At 44.6% G+C, this 8951-nt stretch overlaps 1 long non-coding RNA gene across 1 annotated transcript; it reads left to right on the top strand.

Moving 5' to 3' along the window:
* The first annotated feature begins 6447 nt into the window (after nucleotides 1-6447).
* LOC147011743 (uncharacterized) lies at nucleotides 6448-8589 on the top strand. The gene is made up of 4 exons (XR_015051793.1): nucleotides 6448-7503; nucleotides 7606-7764; nucleotides 8077-8134; nucleotides 8358-8589. It is a non-coding gene; the product is annotated as an uncharacterized LOC147011743 (long non-coding RNA).
* Nucleotides 8590-8951: the final 362 nt, after the last annotated feature.

Here is an 8951-nt window from a genome sequence, read left to right as displayed (position 1 = left end):
AGAGCTTGAAGAGCAGCTTGGAGTTCCTCCAAAGTTACTTCCTTGTCCATTTGTAGAACTGCAGATTTTGACAAGGTAGGTAAGGAAGAAGTCAGCACTGTTACCATTTTGTTGTCAATTTTCGGAGCATGATAAAGTTCAGTAAAGTAGTGTCTGAGTGAGGCTCTGACATCTTTTGATTGTGTGTTATCCTTCCTTCCTTTGTCCTTACTGAAGTTATCTGCTGACTTCTCTTTGTTTGATCTTCCAGTCCAAAAGAACTTAGAGGAGGTGTCCAGGTAGCACAAATTCTCCAGTCGGAGACGAATCAGCGCTCCTCTGGCTTGCTTTGCACAAAGTCCAGCAAGAAGAGCTTTTTCTTCGCCAGCAAGAGGTTGGTTCTTTCATGATTTGAGGCCAAGAGGTTGGTCTGCAAATATAATATTTCTTTGGCAAGCAAGGATTGAAGGGCAGAGTCATATTTGGTGTGGTAGGCTCCATATTGTTGGCAAAAGGATCTTATTTGCACTTTGACGTTGTCCCACCATTTTCCAAGGCAGGGGAAGGAAGTTTTACGTTGGAGCAAGGCTCTCCAGAACACACCAAAGGCATCGACAAACAGTTGGTCATCCAAGAGGCTTGCGTTGAAGGTCCAGTAGGCAGCACCACGATTCCGAACTGGTTGGTGAATCCGAAGTGCGACCATGTGATGGTCTGAGAAGCCGCCCGGAATAATGTCCATATTGCTCACAACATTTAAAAAGGTACTGTTGATGTAGAAACGGTCCAATCTTGCAAGTGATACGTGGCCTTTTGAACACCGACTCCACGTGTATTGGCGGAGAGAAAGATTGCGGATTCTCCACACATCAACCAGGGAAAACTTGGACAAGGCTCTCAACAAAGGCGCTGCGCTTGCTGGGTGCGGCTCCTCTCCATTACGATCAATGGTGGGGTCCATCGTGCAGTTAAAATCTCCACCCAAGCAGACAAGGCCATCAAAATCAATGTGTACAAGAGAAGTTTCTAAGTGTGTGTAAAAGGCGAGTCTCTCTGTGCTATCGCTAGGTGCGTAGACATTCAGTACAGTGTGTTTAAAGCCATTATGCGTGAAGGTGAGTGAAATCAAATACCCTTTGATAATCTCATTAAAAACAACACTGGGACTGCAAAAGGAAGGTTGTATATAAACAGCCACCCCAGCCCTTGGGTGTTCCAGACTACTAAAAAAACATTTTCCCCTCATTGTCCTTTGCCATTCACTTGCACAAGAGGAGCTGCATCTTGTTTCTTGCAAAAGCAAAACATCAATGTGATTTGTCTCAACAAACTGTTTAACTTCTGCTTTACGGATGGAGGAGCGTCCCCCATTAATATTTAAACTCGCTATAGAGAAGGCCATAGGCTAACATAGAGTTAGGGTGTGTCAAAAACTTAGTCTCTCAGTGTCTGCAGCTCATTCTTTGCTTTAAGGATGCATTTCCGGAGTCGATACACTTGTGATTCCGTCACACCAAGCTGTCCGGCTTTGAGGAGCAAAATCTTCGCAGAGATTATAAAGCCGGACAAGTCGGGGAAAAAGTTTTTAATTTTAACATGTTTCTTGCGAAAGGTGTCATGAAGAAACTTTATGATATCAGCAGGTGGAACACTGGTAACACTCTCCGAATCTTGGGAAACTGGATCATTCCATGCTTCAGCACTGCCACAAGAAGCAAGTGATGAGTCCCCGTCCGAATCATAATCCGAGTACTGATTGGTGTCCATTACATTATCGTTATGCTCCAAAGATGGAGCTGATGGTTTAATAAGGGAAGCCTCACATTCCGCTTCCAAAGGGGGAGAAGGAGTCGGAGGAGTCGGGGAAGGAAGAGTGGAGGGAGGAGGAGTGGGGGGAGGAGGAGTGGAGGGAGGTGGAATAGGGGGAGGTGGAGGGGTGGGAAGAGGAAGAAGATTAGAAGTGGGAGGGGGAGGAGGAGGAGGAGTGGGAGGGTGAAGAAAACGGGGAGGAGGAAGAATACTAATGGGAGGAACGTTATATTCCGCTTGAGATGAACCTGGTGTTTCACTAGTTGAAGCTTTACACCCTGATTCAACCAGGTTTGGAGTAATTGGTGACTTAGAAACGGTACACATTTCACTGTTGGTCTTTTCAGGGAGGGGGGTTACAGTGGATTCGGTGTTAATATCCAAGGTGCCTGTGACTATGGGAGTGGTCACGTGTGCTCCCTGCTGCACAAAACCAATCTCCTCCTCATGTTCACTAACCCCACCGACAAAAAAGTCATCATCCTCTGGAGCAATTACATCAAATCGATTTTTCGTTTTAAAAAGAGCATCTATTGTTGCTTCCAAACACGAGTCATTATTCTCGGCAGCCGGCGCCATCTTTTTTGCACAGCTCGCCGTCACATCTTGACTATTGTTATCATTTAAATGCTTCAATTTATGTTTCCTTTTTGAAGGAACAACGGTGAAGCTTTCGTCATCCACGAGGGGAGGATTTACCTCCACTCTCGACGGCCCAGGCAGATTGTTCGAGTTTGAAGCGTCACCAACGTTCCCAACTCTAGATATACCACTATTCGTCTCAATGGGTTCGACCACACTAGATATTCCACTTAATATATTCTTGGGGCAATCGCTTTTTAAATGTCCCGATTCACCAAAGATAAAACAAGTTGTGGTCTCCGTTGCGATATAAATCTGGTAATTGCGGTTTTTATTTTTTAAAGTCATAACTGCATTGAGCGATTGAGCGTTGTTTTTTAGAATGATATAGCAATGACGTCGGAACGACATGATGTGGCGAACCGAAGCGTCAGAGCGCAGACGAAGTGGAATCATGGAGATTCGTGATACAACTGTGCCAAAAACGCTTAATGCAGCTACAATCTCCTCACTCGAGAAGAAGGGCGGGATGTTGGACAGTGTTAATTTTACCGCCATCGTATCGAGATAACTAACGTTAACGAAGACGTCCGGCGGTACGGACAGACCGGTTTCGACCGCCTGAGCCACGTGTCGCTCCTCCGACAAGAAAACCACGACACGTTGGCTCATTTTCGAAGCGGCGAGAACATTCTCGATTCCTACGAGCTCTCCCAGAGCCATCACCACGTTCTCAACACTAACTCCATCAGGTGGAGTAATTGTCACTCCATTTTTCCGAGTGAGTGACTCGTACACACTATTGTGCAAACGTCCGTTTGCCATAGCTTAAAGCAAAAGAAGAGAAGTTTAAGTTTAACAAAGGAAAACCGTCACAAGCAACCAGCAAGTGGGGTCAAATGAAGTATAAGGGAAAGGAAGAGTATAAGGAAGAAGCTAAACCACCGATAAACGGCAGGCCTATGAAAACAAGGCAGATGAAAAAGTAGGCCCAGAAACCCGAAGGTTTCAAGGAAAACCCACAAAGCACCTACCGTGCGCGCTCTCCTTCCCTCTCTCGTCTCAGCAGGAAGGGAAACAGGGAAAAAACTCCACAAACACGTACGGGGACACAGAGGGAAACGAAATAGGGACAGGAACAACACTAACACAGCACAGTACTCACAGCTGCACACACAGAGCCGCCATGACGCCACACCCATGCACGACTCACCAACGACCAGCAGGGGGAGAGGCAGGGAGAGAGGGAGAGAGGGAGAGAGGGAGAGAGGGAGAGAGGGAGAGAGGGAGAGAGGGAGAGAGGGAGAGAGGGAGAGAGGGAGAGAGGGAGAGAGGGAGAGAGAGAGAGAGAGAGAGAGAGAGAGAGAGAGAGAGAGAGAGAGAGAGAGAGAGAGAGAGAGAGAGAGAGAGAGAGAGAGAGAGAGAGAGAGAGAGAGAGAGAGAGAGAGAGAGAAAGAGAGAAAGAGGGAGAGAGAGAGAGAGAGAGAGAGAGAGAGAGATATATATATATATATATATATATATATATATATATATATATATATATATATATATATATAGAGAGATATATAGAGAGATATATAGAGAGATATAGATATCTGACCTCATGTCTGACATTGAGGGCCTCCATCCATTATTGCAAGAGCAGAAGCAGCATGGGTAAAGTAGAGTGGTCTGATCCCAAATTGATGATTTGAGATGAGGCTTTTGGAGAAAACAAAAGGATTTTATGTCAATTGCATTGACGGATTCCATGACCTTGCTGATGATTGGAAGTAAGCTTATAGGTCTACAGTTAAGGGGATTATTTTTTTTGCACCATCTTTATGTAATGTGGTGATTTTTGCCAACTTCCAAGCAGATAGAAGATCATTTATGGCAAATCATAGAGTAAAAAGAGCAGAAAGAAGATGTGCATGAGCAGCAGAACAGGTTTTTGGAAAACGTGAGCTGATGCCTTCCGGGCGAGTAGCAGAGTCAGAGTCAAGGGTTGACAGTTCAATCTTATCCACCTCCTCAGGTGCAAAAGACACAGAGTACAAGAGCAGTTGAGTATGACTGGCAAGGTTGAACACAGAGAGTGAAGGGTTGGAGACACAAGCTTTGGAAGCAAATATAGAATTGAGACATTCAGCCATTTCACAGCTGTGGTGCTATTTGAAGTGATGGAATGGATGGAGTGGGAACGTATTCTGGAGACAGACTTAACAAGACACCACCTGGTTTTTGAGAAGGGAGACAAATTCTTTAAGTTCATTGTTGAAGTTGGACAGATAGTGTCTTCTCGCTTTCCTGAGAGTGGACACACTTGTTCCGAGCATTGTGGAATGATCTAAGATTGCCTTCAGTCAGATATTAGCCTTCCAGGAAGAGAAGGCAAGTTGTTTCAAAGCAACTGCCTCACCACAGGATTCAGTGTACTATAGGCAGCAAGAAGGGTAGGATAACTGAAGATGAGATGGGATGGATCTGTGCATAAGAGAGAGCAGGTTTCTGTCGAAGAATCCCCAGACTGGGTTAATATCAGGGGCGTTAGACATAGAAGACCAGTCCGGAAGTGAGATGGCTGCTGTCCCTTCCAATCTGGCTAAATGAACTGCCAGACTCTCCGGCACTGAGGGGTCTCTCTGAGAATAGCCAGTTGGATGTCGACTCTCACAAGCATATGGTCAGATGAACCAGTTGGAGCAGAGGAAGAGCAGGAGACATTTGCAGGACACTTAGCCATCACCAAGTCCAGATGGGAGGATTTGCCATTGGGAGAAATCTATGTCACCAACTTTACGATTGAGTCAGTCCCATGGAGTTACAGAGGTCCTTTGTTGAAGTGCCATGGCTGGTGGGAAAGGTCTGAGAGAGTGACATAGATGTAGTTGTCACTTCTCAGAGAATGGCACAATACCCAGACAAACTAGAGTTTGGATTGGAGGGGAAATTGCAGCCAACGGTAATCCTGGGGGTTGGCAGGTGTAAGATCAGTACACGGACAGTGAAAAATTGAGCCATTGATAGAAAGTGCAAGTCTGCCACCAGGGTGGGGTTCAGCTCAACTGAACCCCAACTTCAACAAATTGAAGGAGACAATAGCCAGGGAGAGACACTAAGGAGTCAGGGATGTCCTGTGCGATGATTCCGTTTAACAGATTATGTCTGGTTTATCAGCAGCAGCCGAGATTGAGAGATCTCTCATGTTGGAGTGCAGGCCACGGTTGTTGAGGTCTATACAGTTGGGAGCAGGAGAGGAGGTGCTTTGGAGGGTGTGAGATGAGGAAGGAGGGAGGCTGGGATGGAGTCCTAAAATCATACGAGGATAAGTGACAACTTGCAATGATAAGCCATTTTGTATCCATCGAGTGTGGTACATCATGCACCCATTGTGTATGAAGCGTGATGGTGTCCATTTTCTAATCGAGCTGCCTTTTTCTACCCCCAAGAGGAAGAATATATATATATAACTTAATGATTTATTTTCGTTCCTCCAACTCATCAGAATAAGCACACAATCAGACAAGATTGATTTAACCTTAAAACGTATCGCAGAAACCATGGCAAAACGAAGTATAATAATTCCCCCTTCTCAGCCAAATCAACATCAAACATATACTTTTCTACTGCTTCTCTGTTTGCATATCTGGAGACAACAAAAATTGAAGGATGTGCTTAGGCCAAAAAAAAAAAAATGTTGCATTGGCGTAATGGGTCACTGAAAAATAGGGTAGGTCGGTCGGGATCATTTTTTTTTTTCCTAATAAATCCCTCCCAAAATCTCCCCCGGCTCGAGTACCACCCTTTTTGTCGGCGGGTTCTGTCCGAAACACTTCCGGGTTTTTGCGATCGCGATCCCAATCAACAAGATACTTGAAAACGATAGCAAAACAACAAAAATAGCAATAAAATAGGGTCGGCAAAATTTTTCGATAGCAAAAAAACAAAAAAAAAACGTAGGGTCGGGGAATTTTTAGGGTCGGGCGGGTTACGCCAATGCAACATTTTTTTTTTTGGCCTTATGTTGTATGTTCTCAATATTGTCGCTTTTACTGCCCTAGCCACAACGAGTCAGATGAGGAGAGTAGGGTAAGAATACTGATTCTGGCTCACTTTTCCCCATGTAAATGAATGGGGGATTTTCAGCGATTCCCTTTTTTTTCCCCTAAAAATAAACCCCCTTTTTATCCGTTTTTCCCTGCTGTGCAGGGGTTTGGCTTTTTGTGAGGCAATGTTTTATGGTCGGATGCCCTTCCTGGACGCCTCTTACAACACAGGGATATGGTACACCTATTCTAACCGGGGCATACACCGGGACCAGTATACTGGTACTCATTTCGCCGACCTCGGAAGGATGACAGGCTGAGTCAACCCCCTGGTGTTAATTCAGCAGCTGAGCGGGATTCGAACTCGGGACACTGGGATCCCAAGCCGCCACCCTAACCACTAAGCCAACACCAGGCTTTGTATATATATATAACCAGGCTATCCCAAGGTATATTTATTTGTCTCCCCTTTAACCTGGGGGTTGAACAGCTCACTCATTGAACCTATAAAGATTTGTTCATTCTCAAATTCCTTCAATAGTTTAATTTTCTTTGCACAATAATCCCCATCTAAAACATTTGAATCTTTATATTTTTTAAGATACCCCTTTTGTGCCATTACGAAATGATAAACTTCTCTTAATGATCTCATCTGACCACCGCCCGAGTTGCAAATCATTTTTGTGTATAAACCACGCCATAAAAAAAGTTTTGTTTCAAATGTTTTCAGTTCATGCCGTGAAAATGAGGAAGTGTTTTTTGACACGGTCGTGCTGTGTGGTTTTAGACAGTCATGCTGTGAAAAAATAGGAACTATTCTGTGAGACAAGGTCTCGTGTTTATATTTTATCTCAGAACACGAACTGAAAACATTTGAATCGAAACCATTTTAAGTATGTTTTGTAAATGATTCATACAATCGCCCAGTTATTTTCCAAGCTGTCATTTCCTGTGGCCGCACCCAATGTTTCGGGAATTTTCTCATTGTAAGCCTTATAAGTGATTCACCAGACAAAGTTTCTGCCAGACGGGATTTTCATTTTTACAACTGAGACATGGATGATCTCTCTTCCGATGAAGGCAAAAGCTTACTACAGAGTTGGTAAGTTTGTTTGGTTTTCTCTTTGAACGATGAAGCAAATGATTATTAATTAAATCATGATAATTCTGATATATATATATATATTTTTTTTTTCCCTGACAGGGCATTGGAAGAAATTGAGTTTACGTATCACGACGTGGTTCATGAAATTAATACTCTTATTGAAGAGATCAATGATTTTAGAAGAGAATTGAAAGACATTTTCAATGAGTGGCACGAAGTCTTATCACGTCCTATCATCTCGAAGGAATTAAACCAATGGTGAGACACGTGTGTGTGTGTCTGTCTTCCTACCTACCTCTCTCTGCTCTTATTGAAGAGATCAATGATTTATAATGACCGGTCTCTGATCTCGAATGAATTAAACCAATGGTGAGACACGTGTGTCTATGTGTGTCTATGTGTGTGTGTGTGTGTGTGTGTGTGCGTGTCTATGTGTGTGTGTGTGTGTGTGTGTGTGTGTGTGTGCGTGTGTGTGTGTGTGTGTGTGTGTGTGTGTGTGCGTGTGTGGGTGTGTGTTGCTTTCCCTGTCTGTCTGTCTCTTCATCTATACCCTTGACTTTTTTTTTTCAGCACTATCGCACAACATCAGCTGTTGAAGCAATCTTGTACAACACATGATTTTCTGGAGGTAAATATTTCTGAATTATTATTAATATCACTCTCTCTTTAGAATGTCGTCTAATGTTGGTTGCATTATTAGTTTGAACGCGGTTTTGTCAGTACACTGGAATTAATTTTATTGACCTTGAAAGGATGACAGGCTGAGTCGGCCTCCTGGTGTGTTAATTCAGTGGTCAACGAGGCTTACTCATATTACCATGTAATTATTATCCACTTTTGTTTCAAAACAGAATATGGTGTCTGAGTTTCGAAATCACAAGACATCTGGAGAAGATTGCTGGGAAAGATTATACATTCTCGCAAATGAATATTTAATATTTTCAATATTAATAAATTATATTTGTTTTGTATACAATTACTTGATTCTGAATTACAAGAAGAGGATCAAAACATGAAGGGAGGGTAGGTGCGCCCCCCCAATGACCCATCACCCCCTCATCCCATCCCTCCCCTCCCCATGTGTGTGTGTGGGGAAGGGGGGGGGTGGGATGAGGGAGGTGGTGGGTCAAAAGGTGGGGGCGCACAGAGATGAGGGGGTGGGGCTTGTGTGGGAGGGGCTTGTGTGGGCGGGGCTTTGGTGGGGCTTGTGTGGGCGGGGTGTGGGTGGGGCTTGTGTGGGTGGGGCTTGTGTGGGAGGGGTTTATGTGGGCGGGGCTTCGGTGGGGCTTGTGTGGGCGGGGTGTGTGTGGGCGGGGTTTATGTGGGTGGGGCTTGTGTGGGAGGGGTTTATGTGGGTGGGGCTTATGTGGGCGGGGCTTCGGTGGGTCTTGTGTGTGCGGGGTTGATGTGGGTGGAGCTTGTGTGGGAGGGGTTTATGTGTACAG

This window comes from Eptatretus burgeri, chromosome 15 (genome assembly GCF_056783735.1).
Source record: "Eptatretus burgeri isolate ZD-2024b chromosome 15, Ebu_testis_v1, whole genome shotgun sequence".
Taxonomy (NCBI): domain Eukaryota; kingdom Metazoa; phylum Chordata; class Myxini; order Myxiniformes; family Myxinidae; genus Eptatretus; species Eptatretus burgeri.
This window is presented reverse-complemented; position numbering and strand designations above follow the sequence as displayed.